General features: G+C 38.9%; 1 long non-coding RNA gene across 1 annotated transcript; it reads left to right on the top strand.

Moving 5' to 3' along the window:
• The first annotated feature begins 662 nt into the window (after positions 1 to 662).
• LOC109615076 lies at positions 663 to 23379 on the top strand. The gene is made up of 3 exons (XR_002196102.3): positions 663 to 706; positions 829 to 937; positions 22185 to 23379. It is a non-coding gene; the product is annotated as an uncharacterized LOC109615076 (long non-coding RNA).

Raw genomic sequence — 23379 nt, 5'->3', positions numbered from 1 at the left:
GGTTGTTTTTTCAGAACTATTTCACATGAACCACTGAAGCATGTGTAGACCACTTGTCTTTGAACAAAAAATCTACATCAAATAAAATGTATATAAGAAGTACCAGTCAAAAGTTGGGAAACACTTAACTCATTCCCTTGAATGGGTAGGTGCGTCCAAACCTTTAACTTGTACTGCATATATATATATATATATATATATATATATATATATATATATATATATATATATATTTAAATATATATATATATATATATTTAAACTGTTACACATGATTAAAAACCATCCAGTATTCAGGATTTAATCCATACGGTTTATAAGAGACCATATACAATGTGTATGACATCACATACATTTTTACTACTCTAATTTGTTGCTAACCAGTTTATAAACATAACATGGCCATCTTGGTTGGTGTGCGGTATATTGCCAATATACTGTACCATGGCTAAGAGCTGTGTCCTGGCACTCTGCAGTGCATTGTGCTTATGAACAGCTCTATCTAGGCATCTAGGCATAAGCTACATAAGTGGTCGCTTAGGGCACCCGACCGCTAGGGAACCCTGGAGCGATAGGTGAGAGGGGGCCCCAAATAAAATGTTTCATAGGGCCCTTAAAGGCTAGAACCGGCGCTGCATACCACACCCTTTGGCGTGGTACCCCCCCCCCGCCCCCCATATGGCTACCGAAAGTATGCTTTCAAGAGGTAAGTTGTGTTTACTGACTAACAGCGCCACTGTTAGTACACAGCTGCGCACTCCTAAGTTGTCGGAAATAGGACCATATTTAGCTACGTCCTCTGTCCCTCCCAACCTCCAAAAACACCAGGGAACGAGAAGGCCCAGCGGCGCCTACCCTCTGACCCTCCCCTCCATCCCGCCCTGAGACGCTCAGGCGTGTGCACGAATCTACCAGCTAACGTCTTGTTTGTAGCATGGTAAGTTAACATTATTGAATATTTTTCCTCCCCTTACCTAAGCATTAATTTCGTCGCCAGTCGCGCTTCCATCCAAAACATTTTTTAATAGCAAAATAAATGTACGAATTCCATGCTGTACATGCATTACCCTACAGATCTCTCCTGATCAATGTTGTCTATCTTATGCCACTGACTATTATTAAAATATTCCACATTTACATTTGTTTCAATCACAAAGCGTTCACCAATCTAAGATTTAAGTCACTATTTGTTGAAACCCGTAGAAGTGTAAATAAGAATTTTACGGTATGGAATTCTGCATGAATAGCACGTTTCATCCCTGCATTATTAGCTAGCACGTAGCCTACATCAGCTAACCCTGAACATGATACATGCAATAGACAGCTGGGCTACAGTATCCCTAACACCTGCTGCTTTAATGTCCTGCGGGGCAGTGTGTGTTCATTAACTGCTCCAGACTCCACAGACTTGAGCTGACTGAAGGAGAGCCTGTGCTAGGTCTTCAAATGTGAAATCACATGTGGTGACTGTGTCATACTAAGCAAGGTCTGATTTCAGAGGCCAGCTGCACCTAGCCCAGTTAGTGTTCACTCAAAAAGATGTATCTTCACATGTGAGCATCTAAACTTGTGGAAAGGTCTGACAAAATGTAATTTTGAAGTGATCTAGGGGTCCCAAGTGACAAGATAGTCTGTACTAAGCCTGCAAAACAAGGCCATATCTATGAATTGAACACCACAATATTTGGTGTTCCAATAGGGTGTAATGTACGTGTGAGATACATTTTCACAAGGATAGTCTCCTCAACGTCTTCCCTGACAGAATATTGTCTACCCTGGCTAATGTTTTAACCCCTAGGCTCTGGCATTTAGATGTGAAGCCAGTCATTGTCAGTTCAAACCCCTACTAAAGCAACACATCATGGTGATAATAAGCCTTGGCATTGAGGTTAAACAAACAGAACAGCCCCAAATGACATCCACTGAGTAGCCAAGTTGGCTCAGCCACAGTGGTGAATGTCATGTTACATGACCCTCCTCATGACTTTTCAGTTGACTAAGCGCGTGTAATTGTTTAGTAGGGTTATGGCACAAATACAGTGATTTCATGGTAAAATGATTAGTTGTTCAGCCTTCAAATTAGAATGTCTGGAGCAGTATTTATGAAACAACCACAGTATAGTTAAGTGCAAAAGTTTTTATCTCCCTGTTATGAAATGTCAAAAAGAATCAAAGCAATTTATTTAATCAATAAGCCATTTAATGGGACTTCATGTTTTACAAAAACATTGGGGGAAATATTCAAAATAATATCAGTTCAAATCCCCTTTTTTAAGTCCTCCCTTTGTCTTTATAATTTTCTCCAACCTCTCCGGGTACCCTATGAGAAGCCTTTGGATTCTTTCAGTTGTAATTTTCACCCATCTTTTCTAATTATTTCAGATTGCTTGGCCAATATCATGCACTGCCTTCTTCAGATCAATCCAGAGTTGTTCTATTAAATTCAAGTCTGGAGACTGGGATGGCCATGGCAACACCATAAATTGTTCTTGTCAAACCATTTCTGTGTAGATTTCGCCTTCTTGCAGGATCCATCCAGGTCTCTTTTTTTTAGCTAGGTGATTGATGGTTATTCTTGTGGGATTATTTTCCTCATAGGCAGTTTTCTTGTGTCGCCACATATACCTTTGATGGTTTTGTCCAAATAATTAGACTCTTGTTTAATCAGACCACAATCTTGTTCCAAAACTGAAAGGGTTTATTGACATTTTCTTTGGGGTATTCCAAGTGTGTTGCCTTGTTTCTAGAAGTTAGCAATGGCTTCCTGTGAACTTTTCTACCAAACAATCCAGATCTATGCAGTATGCATTTGACTGTGGATATGTGAACTTTTATTATACTTGCCTCCAAAGACTTTTTCAGGCATCCTAATGTTTTGGATTCTTGTGGATCTCTCTAACAATAACTTTGGCTGTTTTTGGGGTTATTTTTCTCGGTTTTCCACGCCTTGGTTGTGTCTTTGTATGTCTATTTTCCTTCCATTTCTGGACTATGGTCTTCATTGTCTTCATTTTTATACCTCAATTCTTTGTTTCAGGTTTTCTGAAAGCTGTTTTCCTGATCCCATTGCACCTTCTTGATTGCTCACAGCAAACTACGTTAAAATTTGCCTTCTTATACTGTCTATGCTTGGAGTCCCCAGCCCTGCTCCAGTACACTGGCCCGATCCTAATCTAACACACCTTGTTCTACTCATCAATTAGACAAAGTCAGAGGCCACGCAAACTCTTGAGCTTCCAATTTGTCTTCCATTTTGCCTTTGATGTGACTTTTGTCATATCAAGACCATGTGTTAACCCATTGTCCATGAAGAAACACATTTAAATTAATATTTTCAGTAGATTAAATGTATGAAAGAGGTTCATTTTTATACATTTCATCTTGACACCAAGAGGGATCCAAACTTTTGCACCTAGCTGTATATACCATTTCAAAATTCACCTATGATGTATTGTTAGTGTGGACTGCAAATATAACCCTGTAAACAAGCCAACCTAACCAATTGCTTCTGTGTACTTTAGAAGGACATGCATTTAAGCTAATGCGTGAACGTCTGTTTACTCCCCAAATGTAACTTTGAATGAGCTTGAATATGAAAGAGCTTCTTGAGTACATTTACAAAGTCATGTTTGCGTTTGGATTGCAACACTGTGTTGGTTCTACTAAATGCCTAAATGTTGATCAAACTGTAAATCCTTTTGGAGTTGGTTCCTTTACATTTGCGTGTTGAATCAACAAACTGTTCAAAGTGAGCTGAATTTGAACAAGGTTGTACATTTATGTTAGCACAAAACACACCCATCATTTTCCTAGCACATTTTATTTCTCAGCCTTCTTTATTGGTTCTTTTGTTTCAGTAGCTGTAGTTTGTATGTATTGTATTGTTTGTATTGGTTTATTAATTATATGCTAAATTAGCATAACAAACATACCAGTTACAGTTCTACACATTTAAAATCTTTTAGTAGTTGGCCTTTTTGCACCTTTGCAGCAAGTGACTGTACAACTTAGTTTTTTTTAATGTTATTCATTCTGCAGTGCGTGCTGTCAGGTTTAGAAATCTGTTTTCACACTTTTCATACAGACACTTTCGTCTTCTCCAGAATAACTGTCCTAACAGATGTTTCTGTGGCAAAATGCAATGTTTGGAAAGACCATATTAAATCAAGGTCTGTCATGTGCAGTAACTATGTCGACAAAACTTGCATGATTTATGTTTGTTTTTTCCCCGTCCGGGTGCAAAACATATCATTCAGAAGTAGAAAAATAATGTTTGGTCTGGTTAACCAACACATGGTTTGTGTGTCCTGTGGATTACCAGAGTATGCTGACAATCAGCATGTAAAAGGTTCAGTTAGATCAGAGGCTGGATCAGACATATTTAATCATATGGAAAATTAACTTTTGCATCAGAACAACACTGTAAAGCTCAGCATTGTTTACTGTGCACTGGAGATTTATGTCAGAGAATGTTCATTAATGTATTCAGGAAACACTTTACACATTGATGTAAATGATCTCAAGCTTTTGCAATGTACCAGTTTAGCTTCTATATTATTACTATTCACTATTCTGGTATAGAGCTCATTCTCATGTCTGCCTGACCTCAGACATGCCCCTACATGTCAAAATAGAACATTGATACATACTTGCACTTGAGGGCCCGGATGACTGAACAAAGGCCCAAACAGGGTGTCTAGCTGAGCGTACGATCTTGTGTGGAATTAAAAAAATGGACGCACTCATGCAAAAGAAGGCAGCTGCTATGTTTTACATTGATCTTTTTCATGAAAGGCCTTACTATGTTGGCTACACTGAAAGAGACAGTGTACCAACCGGTCAATCAGGTTACGGCTGATTTGGTATGGAAAGCGAAGGGTCAAAGGTCATCCCAGCTTGAGTTTGTTCTAATGTACAGTAAACACAGACATAACAGTTAACAAAACACATCTTATTTTGAGACAGTACAACATTTACGGACGTACAATGCGTTCCATTCAAGTCAACCGATGCTTTGGTACCAAGGAAGTTTAACAACTGTTAGGGGGAAAAAGTGTGTTAAACGACCGTGCTGTCCAGTGAAGCAATCGATTGTCCTTCCTGCACAGTATATATTGCTTTTTATGAAGCACTCTCTGAGACATTGGTGAGGGAACGAGCTTGCACAATACAAAGTATTGTTGAATTGAGAATATGTTTGCCAATCTAGCAGGTCCTGCTCAACACACTGCTTACTGTGTACAGTTGGGGTGGAGGGAGTTGACGTGTGATAAACGTAGTCATTTGAAATGACGCATCAGGTCATTGTTGAACTAAGCGCTGACTCAATCTTGTTTTGGCCTGATAGACGTTGTTTTGATGAGCTTCTGATAAGGGCTGAATTAACATTGTTTAACATGTCATGAAAAGGGTAATGATAGTTAGAAAATGAGGATTTGAAATGACATAATTTATGTTGCCAACTGCAGCCACTGTCTGTCTTTGGTTAACTAGTCGACTGTTTCTAACAAGTTGCATCTTCAAAAGATAATCCTTGCTTCTGGCTAAATAACATGTGTTTGACAATGTCCTCGTTTGCCCTCTACGGTGTCATATTTCAACCCATACAATGCAAAGCAAAGGTGAAGAGGAAAAAAAATATGGTGTCTATATGCTCATAGTTAATTAGAACAATGATTCAACATGCTTCATTCTCATTGAGAATCATAATAAAGCAAAACATTTGTGACATCCATCCTCAACAACAAAGTTAAATGTTATAATTTGAGATTGTATATGTTACTAATACTTTTTGGGAATATGGTTCAGTAAATGTGAATCTTGGATTACGGCGTCCCGTATATTTATGGACATACTTACTACGTACAACTACTGATTCACTTATAAATGTGTAGATATTGTTGTTATAATCCCAACTTTAAGCTCTGCTTTTTTAACTGTCAAATGGTGATCTTGGTTAACCAAAACATCTACACCAACCAGTGTCTAGTGTGCCTGAACCTTTGTTTGCTCATAGTGGGGAAGGAAGACATCTATTTCAAAGACAGCAATGTATACCCTACTAATATTTATTATTAGGTAATACAATGCTAAGGCGTGTGAGTATCAGTCAATTATTGAACTGTCTGGGCAGGTACTGTGTGAGATGTTTGTGTCCACTGACACAACAGGCCTGTGTTTAAGCTGTCCAGACTCTGGTGTACATCACATTGGGCCATGCATAAGTTAGCTGTGGTATATTGTCCATAAATCAAAATAATAAATTCTTGTTACTAGTTTTGCAATATTATATAGTATAGAATTATTTAGTGCTATCGTAGCTTTACTGTTGACTTTTGTATGTGGTTGTTGACCATGAAGTATGGTGTTAAATGAAATGGGTTTATGTGGTATTGGGACACATACAGGCCTATGCATTGTACTGGATTTAAACAATTGGCCAAAAACAGGTGATCTCGACATAAAATGAGCAAGTTATTAATAACACCTGTTGAGATTGAAATAAACAAATATGTTTCCCCAAACACAGCAAAATTACTCTGTTTATAGTCCAAACAGGGACGTTATTGGTCAAACCGTAAGACATTTCATTGTTTGTTGAAATATATATGCCCACTTTGATGCCAGCAACACGTTGGGACAAGTTAGGACAGAGACAACTAAAGACTAAAAAAGTTGTGTAGTGCTAAAAACCTAAACCTGGAGGAATATCACAACTAATAAGGTCACTTGGCAACAGGTCTGTAACATGACTGGGTATTAAAAGATCATTCTGAAGAGGATCAGTCTTACAGAATTAAAGATGGGGAGCGGTTCATCACTCTGTGAATGGCTGTGCAAGCAAGTATTGCAACAATTTAAGAATAACATTTCTCAATGTAAAATTGCAAAGAGTTTGGGGATCTCATCATCTATGGTACATAATATCATTAAAAGATTCAGAGAATCTGGAAAAATCTCAATATGCCAGGGACAAGGCTGAAAACCAATATTGGATGCCTGTGATCTTCGTGCTCTCAGACGGCACTGCATTGAAAATTGACCCAATTCTGCAGTGGAAATAACTGCATGAGCTCAGGAACACCATTGTTTGACAGTACGTTGCTGCATCCTCAAATGCAAGTTAAAACTCTACATGCATAGAAAAATCTATAGATCAACAAGATCCAGAAACACCACTGCCCTCTCTGGGCCCAAGAACATTATAGATGGACTGAGGTGAAATGGAAAACTCTCCTGTGGTCCGACAAAGCAACATTTGAAATTATTTTTGGGAATCATGGACGCTGTGTCCTCCGGGCTAAAGAGGAGAGGGACCATCCGGCTTATTATCAGCACACAGTTCAAAAGCCTGAATCTATAATGGTATGGGGGTGCGTTAGTGCACATGGCATGGGTGACTTGCACTTCTGGGAAGGAAAAATGCATTATATATATTCCTGATTCCTGAAACATATTAAGACATGGATCAGAAAATACGTGAATGTAAAACAAAATAGGGCTTCATTTCAGATTCATATAACACTAGACATTATTTTGTGTCAGATGTAAATGCTTTTGAGACACATTTATGTGACTTAAATAATTTCCCAGTTGTCTAACTTCAGAAGTTTCCAGAACACTGATTATTTTCATAACCTAACAACTATTACATGTATAACTTAAGGGTGATAATAAGCTATTGTAGATCCTCACATCACAAATAATGATGTAGTTAGCAACCATGTTTGACTTTAAAGCATTTACTATCCATTTTATTACACAGCCATCTATCTAGTTGATAAGATAAAGCTTGTCAAAAATTTTACAAAACTGCAAAACTAACTAGCTAACTAATAGCGCGAATAAAGATTTTTATTAATGTTCGTTCCAACGTATCAATCCTAACCATAACTATTCACAATCATACATTTACTCAACTTTACTTTGTTGTTTCCAAAATAAATACTTTACCAGGTGCAGTGAGTAATAAAATGTACCAATACACAACACAATATTGCTCAATAAAACAAAGCAGGGTCAGGGAAAATGACTCATGCCACTTTTAGTCGTGACATTTTGAACTTGCACTTTATTCAAATAACTTACTCTCTTATGTCTAACTTATTAACTTACATCTCTAAATATAAGTTAAAATTGACCAAAGTATTTGGTCTCCACAAATCTATATTCCTCTGTTAATGTTACAGAACATTTGTTTTTCCCAGCTCCTGTTTTCACATCTCTCCACAGATTTTCAATAGGATTTACTTTTGGACTAATTGTTGTCCACTTGAACAGTTCTATGTTTTGTCTTGAACAATTACTGGGTGCTTTTAGAGGTGTGTTTGGGGTCCAGCATTGTCCTGCTGGAAGACTTGTGACCTTTGGGGGAGGCCCAGAATTCCGACAATAGGTTCAATATTGTGTGCCAAAATGCCCTGGTATTCAGCTGATTTTATGATGCCATTCAAATGTCAGAAGCAGCGAATCAAACCCATTACTTTGACTGTGGCGAAGGTTGTCTTTTCTCATTTTGTTTAATGTAATCTTGCACTAATTTGGTCTCAAAAGGATTGTGGCATGTTCAGGTGTGTTTTGGCAAATTGCCGTCCGGCTTTCTTACGTCTCTCTCTCGGCAGTGGGGTCTTCCGAAGCCATCTACCCTGACTCAGGGGGACCATTGCTAACTCATTCCCATTCATTGTGTTAGCGACAAATGGTGCAAGTCAAATCTGTTGTACCTTGGCGGTAAAGGTCAGCTTGAATCTGTCTGGCAATTGGTGAAGGTTCTTTCTCCAGCATTTGAACAATCCTTCGTTGAGACCTGTGATCAACGTGTCTCTTGAGGCCACGTTCAGGGAAGTTGGTTGCAGTAGAATTACATTTCTTAATTACATCCTTTATAGTGGAAACCGGTAAACCAAGGTCTTTGGAGATGGACTTGAGATTGTCCATGTCTGGCAATAAATGTCTGTCTGCCCTCCTTAGATTATTTTCTGGTATGTTGTTTACGCTCATTGGGACACACACTGACACAAAACCAGGGAATTAGTCCTTTTCTTTATTCAGACTGGTTGAATTTGTGATTTAAAAAAAATATTATTAATGCAGGCTCCTGGACCTCGTGATAAGAATCAGAAATTTTTGTTAGAAATTGTATTATTTTGAACTACTTCTACTACAGTAGGTGCTAGGAAATATTTTCAGGGCCATTATATGATTTTTCTTTGGAGTAAGGTAATATTTAATGAACTATTCAGATTTTTTTCAACAGCAAACCACTGAAAATGTAGACCACCAAAATATTTACTAGAATAAATGTTACATTATTTGAATAACGTGCATGAGCTCCTACACTTTTGGCAATGACTGTGCGTTTTTGTTGACTTTCTTCTAACATCGGGAAGGTACCTGCCTGGTAAATGTTGGACCAAAGGAAAGTCAGTATATTAATTAGAAACAGAAATTGTTTGCACTATGACATAACATTCCATGATTCAGGAATGTAGCTGGTGTCTGCTGTTCTCATGGGCATCGCCTTTCATCAGCTGAACACTGTCAGGTAACGTAGCTATTCCAGCTATTCCATGACGGAGGAGGGACTTGATCTTTAAATATACACAGTGTGCTGCTGTTGGTATGTTTGCCTTCTAACTAGTGCTTCCAAATCATTACATCACAGCAGCCTAGACTGATAAGCCAAAGTGACGTAATGACGGAATGAGACTGGTATGTTTGCAGAACTGACCATGGGGACCATCCGGCAGAACATGACCGAGACACGTGCTGCGTAACCTCAGTCAAGGACAATTTGTCAACCTGACAGGATTCAGCTGAGTGAGATAGGATACTTGGGAATAGAGAAGAAGACTTAACAAATGGTGATCCATTAATGACTATGCAATGTTTTAGACAGGCAGTCTTTTGATCCTTTTTAACAAAATTGTATTGAATGAAAAGTGCATTTTGGTACCCATAAATCAGAGATCAGGCCTAATTTATAAGAGGCTAACATGACGTCACAGATTTTTTTTAGTGTGAATCAATAACTTTGAGATGAACATGATTCAGGAATTAAAGAATCAATATGTGATTGGAACTACAGCAAAGTGGTCATAGATGAGGGATAAAGCGGAGTAAATCTAATGCTGAGATAATGTAACTTGGTGCAAATGGGGTTGTGAAAATTTAATCACTCTGAAATTTATAGACATGTAGCTGTTAATGCAAGGACTGATCATGCATGACATCTAGATTGTATATTTAAACATTCTTGAAAGCTATTTTGTTGTAATTTCATTATTTATGAACAATAGTGTAACACAAGGTAGTAGTTAGGGCTCTAGTAGGATAAGACATTTGAAAAAGCTAATTAGATATTTGTGGTCTTCCTTTCCTTTTTAATGCATTAGGGTGTCTATACAGAGGATGACAAGGAGGGTGGGTATACAGAAGACATTACATGGGTACTGTAGTAATTCATATTATGGCAATAACAGAGAAACGACAGTCCATCATTACTTTGAGACGGTCAGTCAACTTGCAAAATGTCAAGAACTTTGAAAAAAATAAATAATACTGTTGCTAAAACCATCAAGCACTTTGATGAAACTGGGTCTCATGAGGACCGCCACAGAAACAGAAGATGCAGAGTTACATCTGCTGCAGAGGATTAATTCATTAGAGTTACCAGTGACTAACCGCAACTCCTATTGCAGCCCAACCTAACCTTGACCTAATTGAGATGGTTCTGGATGAGTTGGCCTGCTGAGTGGAGGAAAAGCAGCCAACAGGTGCTCAGCTCGTGTGTGGGAACTCCCTAGACATGGAAAACCATACCTCATGAAGCTGGCAGAGGCTACATAAAAATATACAAATCATGAAACCAATTGGTCGTTTTTGAGTGAAGTATCCCTTCAATAGGATATGTTACTAAACTCCAATCACTGTTTACTGTTTGTGTTACTTAAGACTAACTACAACTTGGTGTAGAATGCAAAAAAAAAAAAGAGTTTCTTATGTGTTTGTCTTGTTAATGGAACTCTGTCATTGATGCAAAAAGTCTGTTGATTGATTGAGGGCATGCATGGATTTACAATGCAAGTTGGCACAATAGGATTTAAGCACCTGGAACCACTTTTATGGGACATGATATTTCATAGGTCTTTCACCAACTGGCTAAACCATTTCATCAGTGAGCAAAATGAGAATGCCCAATTACTCAAGCAGATTCCAATAGGCAGTCCAGGCTCCATAATGCAATTATAGATGCAAATCTAAGTAGATATTAGAATGGTTATCTTGCATAGATAAACAGCTATAAATATTCAGGGTACGTTCTATAATAGGAACTTTCATCAAACAAGGTTTCTTCAAGCTTTGATCTAAAGTTCTATCCATCTTTTAAGGTAAAGCTTGAGTAGCTTGTCAATGTTTTAAAGATTATCGCTGACTTGAAGACTTCCATGCGTGAATTATCAACTGGGCCTCACAGGTGGCAAAACCAGTTTATGGGGCTATTTCACAGCCCCAGGCTGACCACTGTGTAGATGCAAGCCTTGATTGAGATGTTAACAGATAAATGGCAGGGGAAAATTGACTACCAGTGGATGCAGTATGACAAAGAAGGTTTTACCTAAAAGAAAGTTTGCCTAAAGGCACATAATATAAGTCTTACCATCACATTCATAACTTTAAAATTGAATTTTGAAGGACTTTAAGAAGAATCCAATTAGTCTACGTCATACATTATCGGGTCATCGGTTCTCCAGTCAATCGATGGGATAGAAATATCACCATTGCTTTTCCATGTTATTTTGTTTTATTTAGGGATTTAATAGCATATTTACTACATTTACTCAGTGTTATCTTAGGTTTCTGAAGAGTTATAGTACCTAATCTACTGAGCAGGGTTGCTAGGATGGTTTATGAGGCACAGAACATGAGCAGACAAGGTTGTGAGTTTTAACTCCACTGCACCAACCAGTTCTGTGCTTAAACAAGTGCATATACAATACGTGTAATACAATACGAGTAAGTCATCTTGAAGGTGTAGTTGGACACACACTGCCACCAACATGACAGCCTATTGATCTTACCTTCAGAGGGTGTTCTGTGGATGCCACCGAACTTTACACCATTGACTGAGGAATGTTGCCAATGTCTCCAGGTAATAGTTACAGCGGACATATGTAAATGTTGTGGATTCTTTTGTCTGGTTCAGACCAGACCCCGGTGCCGGAGGCCGAAAAGGTTTGGAACAAGCATGTGAGAGACACGACAGGAACTTCCTGGCTAGTTTGCCCAGAACGTTTAGTTGGGTTTGCCAAAAACATGCTAATAATGACATTGTAGCACATGAACAGACAAAGCACACAAACCCTCATGTGATCATTGATCACACTATCTAGAGAGCTCAAGGAAGCAAGGGCCTTCAGCTTCTGAAGAGTTGTCAGTTACCTTCCCTGACATTAGTTATGCCTCATTCAAACTAAAGGCCAAGTCAGACCAGCCTGTGCCGTTTATAGTTCAGATGGAATTCATTTGACTTGTTTTGATGAAATAGTGATTCTGAACTAGAAAACAGCATTCCTATTCAGTAATGGTATGAAAACATACACCCATTTGGTGCAAAGAAACACAACTCTGCTTTGCAATGCTCACATTGTGGGAGATGTTGTCTTTATTATGTCTTGGCTACATACACAGGCATCTGATACCCATGAATATATGTCTTACTTCACCATGATTTTGGAAATGTCCCAATGCATCAACTTAACATGCTCATACTTCATGCTAAACTAGGCTTCTCCACCATTAATCACAGGCATAAAAGCATATAATGTGGATCGATCTTATAGCCAGGTTAGAATGTGGAAACATTGAACAGTTTTTTGGGGGGCTTTTGTGCTCTTATTTAAACACCAATACTGTCCAAGTTTAAGTCTGTACTCAACACTTGAGCAATGGCATGTGTGGACAGTTAAACTGTCAACAGACATCATTGGAGAGTTATGCTAACACAGCATCGCTTAAAGAATCCTTCTCATGACCTTCGCTCTCATTTTGTCTGTTTCTACTCCCATGTTTTGTTTAGTTTCTAAATTTGAGTTCCATGAGAAAACAAGAGCCCAAGGTCCATTTCACAGAAATGCTGAATAAATATATATTACTTTCGTGCAGGCCAAAGCACAGCTTCTCACAAGCAAGTCGACATGTATTGGTACAAAATAATCGTCATCGTTGTGAGTGACTTGGTTAATGGTTAACCTTTCCAAGGGATGTGTTGTGTGAATTGTGCCCCTAATCACTGGTATTCATTTAAATAGGCTTGTGTTCTAGGTCTGTTTGCATTTAAGTGGATGGCATTACGATTGCATTTGAATCATTAAGTGGAAACATTCTGAAACAACTGTTTGAAATCTTCCATTTCAGTTGGTGTAAAGTCTAAAGCGTATTGAGATAATTCACTAAAGATCCACCTGAATGTTCTCGTTTTGCTAGTTGTTACTGGTCGGTACACTTGCCATGCTTTGGACACTTATCAGTAGCAGATATCATAAACTACAAAATTACTGTTAAAATGTAATTCCAATGTATTCCAGTGAAATGCTGAATCTCAAATGAAGAGATTTACAGTTTTACAGTTAATGCAACAATTTGAGACAGAATTCGAGAGATAATAGCTCCCTTCTGCCTTCGCCAAGTACTCAATTATGGGAATATATCCTCCTACTGTTTTCAGTGGTGGGCTGTAGAGGAATTCCTGCTATGTGACTATGCTAGCCAAGATTCCAAGACTTCCCAGACATTTTTTTTGTCTCTGTCACCACCAGCAAATGACTTTTTTTCTTTGTACAAATGCTCTGTTACCCATGTATTTACTGTACAACACACAGTGAGACTTCCTGTGCAATTTGAAAAACCTCCTTATCCACAGAGCAGCATGTTTAATTCTTTCATCAGACAGTGATAGGATGCTTTTCTCTTTCAGAGTGACACAAATCACATGATTTGCATGATTCATGACCAGTTCTATTGATCCTTCTCGGATACGGCGTGAGTCACTAATGTGAGATATTTTGAATAGGCTGTGATGTAAAGCAAATGTCATTCAGAAAATGCAGCAAAATCTGTTAGAGCTTGTTTTGTGCGTTGATAACGACATTAGACATTTCACAAGTTTTAGGTCTTCACAACCTAAGTATGTAGTCTCATAGCATTCCCACATTCACTAAATGACCAAACCTATAACCGACAAACCCTTTGTCTTTATCAGTCATTCACTAAATGACCATACGTAAAACTGACAAACCCTGTGTCTTTACCAATCTTTGCAGCTGTACAATGTGTCCCTCTATCCAATGACAATGGTTTATTAGATCTGTGGCAAGAGTTGAACATCTATCTCGATAAACAGAAGCTGCCTGTCAGAGTGGGCCATCAGCAGGATGCATATTTAGCCTTCCCGGGGATAATCATTAACCCCTAAAAGGACAAAAAGGCTCACCATTTTGTTAGCTTTAACTTGGGAACACTGTGGTGTCAATCCATTCCAATTGCACATTTTAACTTGTTAGAGACATTATCTGCTTTCTGTTCTTGTATTCATTTTGTCAGTCATTTTAAAAAAGTTTGAGCTCCTCCTTCACCACGATATTTAGTCCACAGTGCCTACATTTTAATATCGCAAGATAGGACAACCAAGTAAAGCAGTGGTTGTAAGTAAACCTTGCTGAAATTGTCACTTTGCTCAGTCGTAAGCAAGTACACCTCAATCAGCAAAGTAAATAATACAAATTGTAAGCATATGTTTTATGTGTGTGTATGGGGAGTCATTTGGTGTATATGGAAAAGAGAAGGCCTAGAACTGAGCCCTGTGGAACACCAGCATGCACTGATGCTCTGTATGTCACTTGGTAGCTACATGGCCCCTTCTGTGTTAACACAGTTGGAGATACAGCCTGCATTCCCGTATCTGCTCTGCATTCGCTCAAAGCATGCATCTATGTGATTAACGCTGGATGCCAGCATGTATTAAATGGAGATTTGAACAATAGCAAATGAATGCATTTCAGATGTTCAGTGGGACTGATGATGAACAGTGCCTGCCATAAGCTTAGCCATATGCACTGCCAGTGAAGAAAATAGATTTTTTTAATTCCTCCAAATTTATTGCAAATCACCGTACATTGTTTTTTCATGTACTGTAGGTAATTACTTGCTGCAATTACGTCACCGGTTAGTTACAGCAATGCTGAGACAGCTGAGCCGAACGAGCTGTTATATATGAACTTGTGTACGAAGGGAAACAGGTCTATGGAGAGGCAGACAGTGTCTCTCTGGCATAGAGCTTTGTCAGAATCGTCACACGTACCATGGGAAAATATCAAACACAGTTAAATGTTGTCGAATATTTTAGAATTGCATTGGTCCAACATGACTGTGTGGTAAGGACAAGGAACTAAAATTAAAAGGTAGTAGGTGTGTGTTTCAGTTTAGACAGAAGGAATGTACAGTATGTCGGTGCAGTGTATTTAGAAAAGATGTAGGTTTATTTCACAGTGTAACTGGAAAGGATGTAGGTTTATTTCACAGTGCAACTGGAAAGGATGTAGGTTTATTTCACAGTGCAACTGGAAAGGATGTAGGTTTATTTCACAGTGCAACTGGAAAGGATGTAGGTTTATTTCACAGTGTAACTGGAAAGGATGTAGGTGTAGGTTGCAGTGTAATTGGGAGGAATGTAGTGGTAGGTTCCAGTGCATCAATTGTCTGTATAGTATATTTCCGGTAAAGGGGAGGTTCAGTTTCTATAATTGCAAGGCTTTTCAGCTTCAGTCCATTATTGTTTAAAAATGTATACATTCAAAGTGATGGCTTGCTCTGCATAAAAGTATCTCCTAAGTGGCTACAATATAACTGTAAGCAGTAATTCCAAAATTGCATACTTGCCGAGTAAAAACAAAACCGTACAAATGCACAACAGCATATTACAGAATTTTACTTCCTCTTGGAACAGAAGAGGCCCCTTGAGTCCTATCACTAACAGCCTGCTAAGAGGCTTAACTCCCTGGCACAAAGAGCCGTCTGTTAGGCCAGGGGGATATGGGGATCCCAGGAGTCAACCCGGACAGGTGGCTATCCCCACAGGGAGTGTACGTGGGGGTGGGGAGGCTGATTGGTAGGCGGCTTCTTGTGTAATCAAAGACAAACCTGAGACAAAAGCGCCGCGGTGGTGTCTGCTAGTTTAAGGTGTGTGTCACCAACATGATTACCAAGACTGGGTCAAAGGTGTTTTGGTCAGGAACGCCCACTCAGAATCAGACAGGAACTCTGCGTAAGAGGTAATAAATATTGGGAAAGTTCATAAGGGCCCCTTTCAGAAGAGGGTCAAAGAAGGGTTACAGAGGTCAAACTGCTTTTTCCATGCGTGCACTTTTTACACTCAACAAAAAGCAATTTCTTAAGGCTATTTAACGGAAAAATATAATTGATTTGCAGTTCTCAGTAGTTATCCGTCATGATCTGCTGTCACTGGTCATATGTTAAACTAATTTGGATTATTGTTCTAGTGTCCGATGTTCTTCCTGGAACAACAGAAGCCAGATAACATGAGACTCAAAGTCTGTGAGTTCTTTGAGATTCGATCCTACTTGGCTCCCCTGTCCCAGAGTACCAACTGTAGAGGGTTTGTTGCCGTCATATGAACCTGCTGATGTATGCTCCTCTGGGGGGTAGACTCTCTGCAAATCCCTTTTAAATGATCAAGTGGATGTGGTCGTCTGTTTGTTTGTTTTTTTTTCTCTCTGTTTTTGAAGCTCCCCGTTCAAATGACGAGGCTTTAGTCGGTGCCAAGGACCCGTTGCCAGTAGCGAGGCGTAATCTGTCTGGATATTAGATGTTCCTTCCCTCTAGAAGCAGAGCACCTAAAGGTCTTAAATGTACTGTTCCACTGTTTAGTGTGTTGATATTGGAGTATCAGACTAGGGTTCAAATACTTCTAAAATCATTTGTAATACAGTATATGTGCTTTTACGTTTTAAATTACGAGTAGAATAGTGCCAAAACAGTGCCACCTGGGACTGTAAGGAGGCTAGATCCGATGTCTAATTGGAAATGATCAGAATCTGATTTAAAATTATATTTAAACTCTGAGGATTGGACAGCCAAGTATCTGTTTACACATGCTTAATTCGGTCCGAACATTCTTGAGATAGACAGAGAGGGAATTTGTTGCTGTATAACATCAGATTTGATGAATGAGTCTATTTCTGCCATCCTAAGCCACATCAGGGGCTGCAGGATGGACAACAGACCCTTTTTTGTCTCGTAATGTGAAATCACCAAACTCGGGGCGGCTGGAAGCGAGAGCTCAGAATAATAATTGAAGGTCTGTGACAGGAAGGTGGAATTATCAGATGGACTTAAGTTACACGATCACAACAAAACAACGTATTCACTTGTCATTAAAGGATCTAAAACCTAACAAAATTCACAGCTTCAAGCCTTGAACCAGTCAGATCCCATCTGATTTCGTTGGAAACAACTGTAACCATGTAATGATTGCAAACTCTGAAAAGTACCAGCCACTGTAAATGATCTTACTGTTTAGAAATAATTATGTCTGCCATCATTGGAGGAAAATCCTGAAACATTTGGTGAGAGAGAAAAGATGGATGGTCCGGTTGAGAAGCACAGAGATGGGGAACGTACTTTGTGCTTGTTCCCAAGGGGATCACATCCCCGTCGTGAGCTGTCAAGAATTGTTTATGAGGAAGTGCAGACAGACTGCTTGGAACAGAGGATGGTGAGTTCTTATATTGGCAGACCTGGGTTCTAACAGTGTTTGGAACCGAGAATGGTGGGCTACTCATATTGACAGACCTGGGTCCTAACAGTATTTGGAACATAGGTTGGTGGGCTACTCATATTGACAGACCTGGGTCCTAACAGTATTTGGAACATAGGTTGGTGGGCTACTCATATTGACCTGGGTTCTAACGGTATGTCGAATATAGTAGTGTCTGCTCTGAGATCTCTTGTTACCGTTGCAGGGTTTTATATGGCGTTTCATTCATTTCATTCATTACAGGCACTTTGTTAAAACAAAACTCATTAGACTTTGGATAAGGAGGGATTTCTTTAAATTAGCGGTGTTTCTGAAGATCATTAAGGGCAAAAGTTTGTCTTGAATGTCGATGTCAGTGTGTCCCAGGAGATTTGTGGCTCCTCATAATGACACAGCTGGGTTCTAATAGTATTTGGAAGTGAGGATGATGGCTCTTCCTAATGACAGACCTGAGTTCTAACACTATTTGAAAGAGAAGATGGTGTTGCTACTCATTTTGATGGAATCTGGACACAGTCCACATGTATTTATTAATTATTACAATTTGTAGTATATGTATATATTTTAATGGGTGTTAGTAAAAGCCCTTCGTGACAACCCCTGACGTAAAAAGGGGTTTAAAAAATAAATGTGATTGATGCACAGACCTGGGTTCTAATGGAGTTAAAATCCTTAAGAATACCTCTATCATTTGCTTGCCTGGAGAGTAAGATGAGTGTCTGCACTGTTTGGACAACTGTAATTTTCAACTAGTATATTCTGTTAGTCCCACTGTGCCAGCCCCTTTAACCTGCGTTCAGAGGAGTGGTCATGTTCTATGGTGCTGATGAGATAACGCGCTAGATTTAACCTTGCAACCTGACAAAAACTGGATCAATTTCACTTGACCTGTGTAAACGGGTCTGTTGTTGTGGTGTCTAACCATAGATTGCTGACCTGAAAAGAGTTCTAATTTGACCTGAGTTTCAAAGGTCATGTCTGGGATGGGGAGGTGCTATATATATATATATATATATATATATATATATATATATATATAATATATTTGATTCCCAATATATCTAAGGTTTCCAGACCCAGCAAATGCATATAAAAGAAATAAAAACAATAAATTTAAGTGGGATTTGGTTTTAGTCTTTCTTTTATATATATATATATATAGTATGGGGGGGGGGTGACCCACCAAACATCAAGGTGAAAGGCAGGAGAGAGATGAAGGGGGTGAGAGGGGTGGGAGGACGAAGGCAGTGAGGGGAGGGTGAGGGACTGGAAGAGAAGCGAGGGAGAGGGGGCTCATGAAGGGGAGGGTTGAGGGAGAGGGAGGGAGGAATGAGACCTACTACAGAGATTGTGTTGGTTGACAGAGAATGAGATCTGAAAAACTGTAAATAGTAGAAGGCATGAGACTAAATAAGACTTGGGGGAAGGTCAGAGGGAATAGAGATCCGTGCTACCATGACTTTAATAGAGTTATGTCTCAGTACTTTTTTACACAATAATAAGACTCGTTGATCAGTCTGAAAAGCACATCTTCATCCCTTATTTCTGACAGTCAATACAGCGCTTCAGTGCACTTTGGAAATAAAGACATCATCTGTCTTTGAAAGTACCGCATTGTATATGGTGAGTATTATGGTTGATGTGAGTGTAGGTAAATGCCAGAGAGACGTGCCTGTAGAAAGAGTGGCTGAGTTAAATCCCAAACTGTATTATATTAACTGGTAACCTCCTGTATACATCCAGATTAAATGTAGAGATGATACTGTTACTACTAGGTTTTTCCCTGCTTAATTGGTCTTTTGGTCAGAATTGGTCTGGCTGTTTATACGCAGCCAAGTGGAATGTGTACTTGTGTAATTTTGCATTGATAACAAAGTGGTGTTATGGTAATTTGCAGTTGTGATGTCATAACTACGTATTGTTTTTTTCCCCAATAGCTTGTAATAATCCAAAGCCAATTTCTCTTTTTTTTAATACATTTTTTATTTATTTATTATTTTGTATTATCAACAACAATATCACCCTGTCAGAAATACACCATTTTATATGTTCACTGCCTTGCTTATCCTGGCTGAGAGTCATTTCCATGCACAAGCACAAGTGACTTAAATAAACGTTGCAATTATGCAGTCTGGAATTCTAGGGATGCTCTATTGATTAGCAGTATTGCATTGTATTATGCTACACCCTATAAACTTATTCCACTAATCCCTTTGCCAAAATCATATTAATGAGTTGTTCTTTTTGTAAACATCTAATTTAAAACCATGTAAAAATTAAAATGTGGGAACAACTGCATTTGATCTTTAGGCCTTGCCAGGGGCGACTGTACCAATGACAGTAAGCATGCTGACATGCATAATTAATGAAAGCTTCCATCTAATTCCCCCAGGCAGGCCAAGGGGAACACCAATTTGGGGAAACTGGTTCCACAGTACAGTCCGTGACATAGCAAACACCAACATTGCACACCCCAGATATCCATATCTACGGGCCTGGGATTTGACTGATATTTATGTCAATATGGACTAAAATGTCCAAATCTACACCCTAAGCCATGAGGGTGACTAATGTTGACAAATTAGCCCATCCCTAGTCCCACAGAATATGCCTTTCAATGAAAGCCACAAAAGCTACCACAGAAATATTGACTTTACCCTTGGTCATACACACACCGGTTCTACAAGTTAAGGATAGAGTGAGTAGGTACGTGTGATTTCAGAACTTCCCTATGGTAGAGCTGTGTGTCCATCAACATTTTGCGTTTAAAAAAAAAAATGTGACAGAAGCAACTGTGTTTCTGTCAAACTGACATGAAACAGCTGGATATACTGATGGCAAACCTATGAAAAGAAATTGCGTGAATGTTTTTATGGCAGTTTTTTCTGTGCAGTGTTTTTTTTTCCTTTTTTTCTTAGTGTTCTGTTTGTTTCCGTGCTGTTTTTTTTATCCTGTTTGTTTCCCAGAGTAAACAGGAAGCCAGCATCACTGTGGTTGAATTGCTGACCTGAATGCTTCTAAATAAAACATATTTTAAATAATACTGCCTTAATCAAATATTCCTGGGTCATTGGAAACTTGCCTAGAGGCATGCGTAATTTTTTTTTTTTCTTTATAGGCTGTTACAGTGTACGGTTAGGCTGTAATGAATTACCATTTTTGTGAATTATTTATTGTGCTGATGATTAAATTCAGCTAGTTGGCAATTCGATGATAGGATATTTGGTATATCAGGGCTGATTCCATGACAAAGTTAACTTGAGCTGAAACCATCCTCTTATGTATTCTTCACACCTTTTCTCAAGCAATGTTCTCAAGCCCAAAAGATATGTCAATTCATGTAAAGAGTGCTGGAGCTTTGGCTTATTCCAGAAAAGTGCATTGATGGTAAAAGCACATGTATTGTCTCATTTTCATATTTATTCTATCAAGTTTCAATATAAAATAATCCTCTACTATGTCAACATTTCCTGGGGAAAGTTTTTTTTTTTTTTATATGTGAAGAAAACAATATCTTATTAGGGTGTGGTGTCTTTGATCAAGCCATCTTTAAGATTTCTTAGTCTGTGTAAGACTGTGACATCCACAACCGTTGTTTTGTTCAGCAAAGACTTTCCTTTGAAATGCCAATTTTTGACCTACTTAGGACTTAAAAACTCTCAGAGATTTGCCAATATGTTCATGAAAAGGCAATAGGATGTTGCTAAATGGATTTCTTAGAACCTTTAACTATTTATATCAAGCCGTTGATTCTTGAAGTTTATATATAAATGTGTAACCAAGCAGAGAGAGAAATTATTTTTCCCTCCAGTGTTAGTAAACCAGATAAACAACCACTTTACAGTGTTAAAATATGGTTGTGTTCACGACATGGTTTAAACTAAACTAATTATAGTATATGAATTTTCAGTATTTGCATCCATAGCTTGGTCCATAAACTTCAGAGTTACAGTTCTCCAGCCTCATCCCTCAGTTTTTTACCAAAACAGGTCGGGACAATACGCTCCCAAGTCTACATATAAAAGATACTGTCCAAGTGAGCTCTGAGGCAGCCCGATTAGAATGTAGCTTGGAAGGCCGGAGGCGGTATGATATCAATGACATCCCGTCTGACACCAGGAGCAGCGGCCACATTCGCAGTGCTCACAAGAGCAGAAACCCTGCATAGACAGCTGGCGTGCCGACGAGATCCATCTGCTAGCAAAAATATCCCTGGGCACGGTTTATGACCGACCTGAAATGGAGGACCACAACGTGGTTTGTTTGTCGGCACGATGGGATCGAGGGGCTCTGACCCAGTTGGACGCCACAATGATTGACATGAAACGCAATGCATGTGTCACCCCAACAGTTGATTTTTCACACGTGGAGACCAGTCCAGGACTGGTGACAGACCGGAAGGCCATCCATTCATGACGCTCTCAGATGAGTGGGACAAATGAAAGATCTGCATCCTTGAGTTCCCGGAGGGAGAGCATGACAGCAGCCGAGGGTGGCATCAGAATCTAGACACCAAGAACGTTCTCATGACAGCACCCTTTAAGGACTCCAGGAACGTTCTCATGACAGCACCCTTTAAGGATTTCACGGAACGTTGTCATAACGGCACCCTTTAAGGACTTCAAGAACGTTATCATGACAGCACCCTTTAAGGACTTCATGGAACGTTGTCATGACAGCACCCTTTAAGGACTCAAAGAACGTTCTTGTGACAGCACTGTAAGGGTCGGTTTAAACATGACCTGTAATGGCCCCTTAAACACTTTTCTATAACATGGTATGTGATCCTAATGTAAGCAACATATAAAGCATCCTTCCTCCCACTGAAGTGTAAATGTGAGAACTGACAGAGAGGTTACCAAAAACATAGAGCCTGCCTGGTGTTGAATTGTCCCGTTAATAATATGGCATACAGGTTTATTCTCTACACGCTGTGTTTCTGCTGGTGTTATGTAGCAAAGAATCCAATCTAATGAGCGTGAATATCACACATTAAATTAGGGGATAATTGATAATGTCAGTGGGTATGTTTTTTATTCTTTATTTTGGTGCCCAGGCATGGCATATACATTTTTTTTTGTCTATCCCATTGATTTATTAGTTCAATCTTCAGCCTGCTGGTGTAGCATGCCCCAAAAAAATAATTTGACTTTTAGCCTGCCTGATTTTATCACCAGGCAGTGAATTAGTCAATTGACCAATATGCAAGTTCCTAATCAGTTTGTTTTCACTTCCTACTCGGACCACTCCCAAAATGCTCTTTGCAAGAGTAAGTTGATTTGCCATTGAAGCTTGGCACTCTTTTATAGTGCCATGCTGACTTGAAAATCTGTCATTTAAAAAAATGATTCTGCTAAAAAATATGCTGTGGAATAATTACTTGAATGAACCATGAAAGACTTGAGGGTAAGCACTTGTATATTTCTGCTCCGAATTACTTTCCACAATCTCGCTCATTAAAATGTACCAATGGGAATTGAAATGAACTTGAGACAAATAATTGATGGACCAAGTCTCAGAACCCCATTATTAGTCATGCTTGTATT

Source organism: Esox lucius, chromosome 24 (assembly GCF_011004845.1).
Source record: "Esox lucius isolate fEsoLuc1 chromosome 24, fEsoLuc1.pri, whole genome shotgun sequence".
NCBI lineage: Eukaryota > Metazoa > Chordata > Actinopteri > Esociformes > Esocidae > Esox > Esox lucius.
The sequence above is the reverse complement of the archived record's forward strand: the minus strand, read 5'-3'. Positions and strand labels throughout refer to the sequence as shown.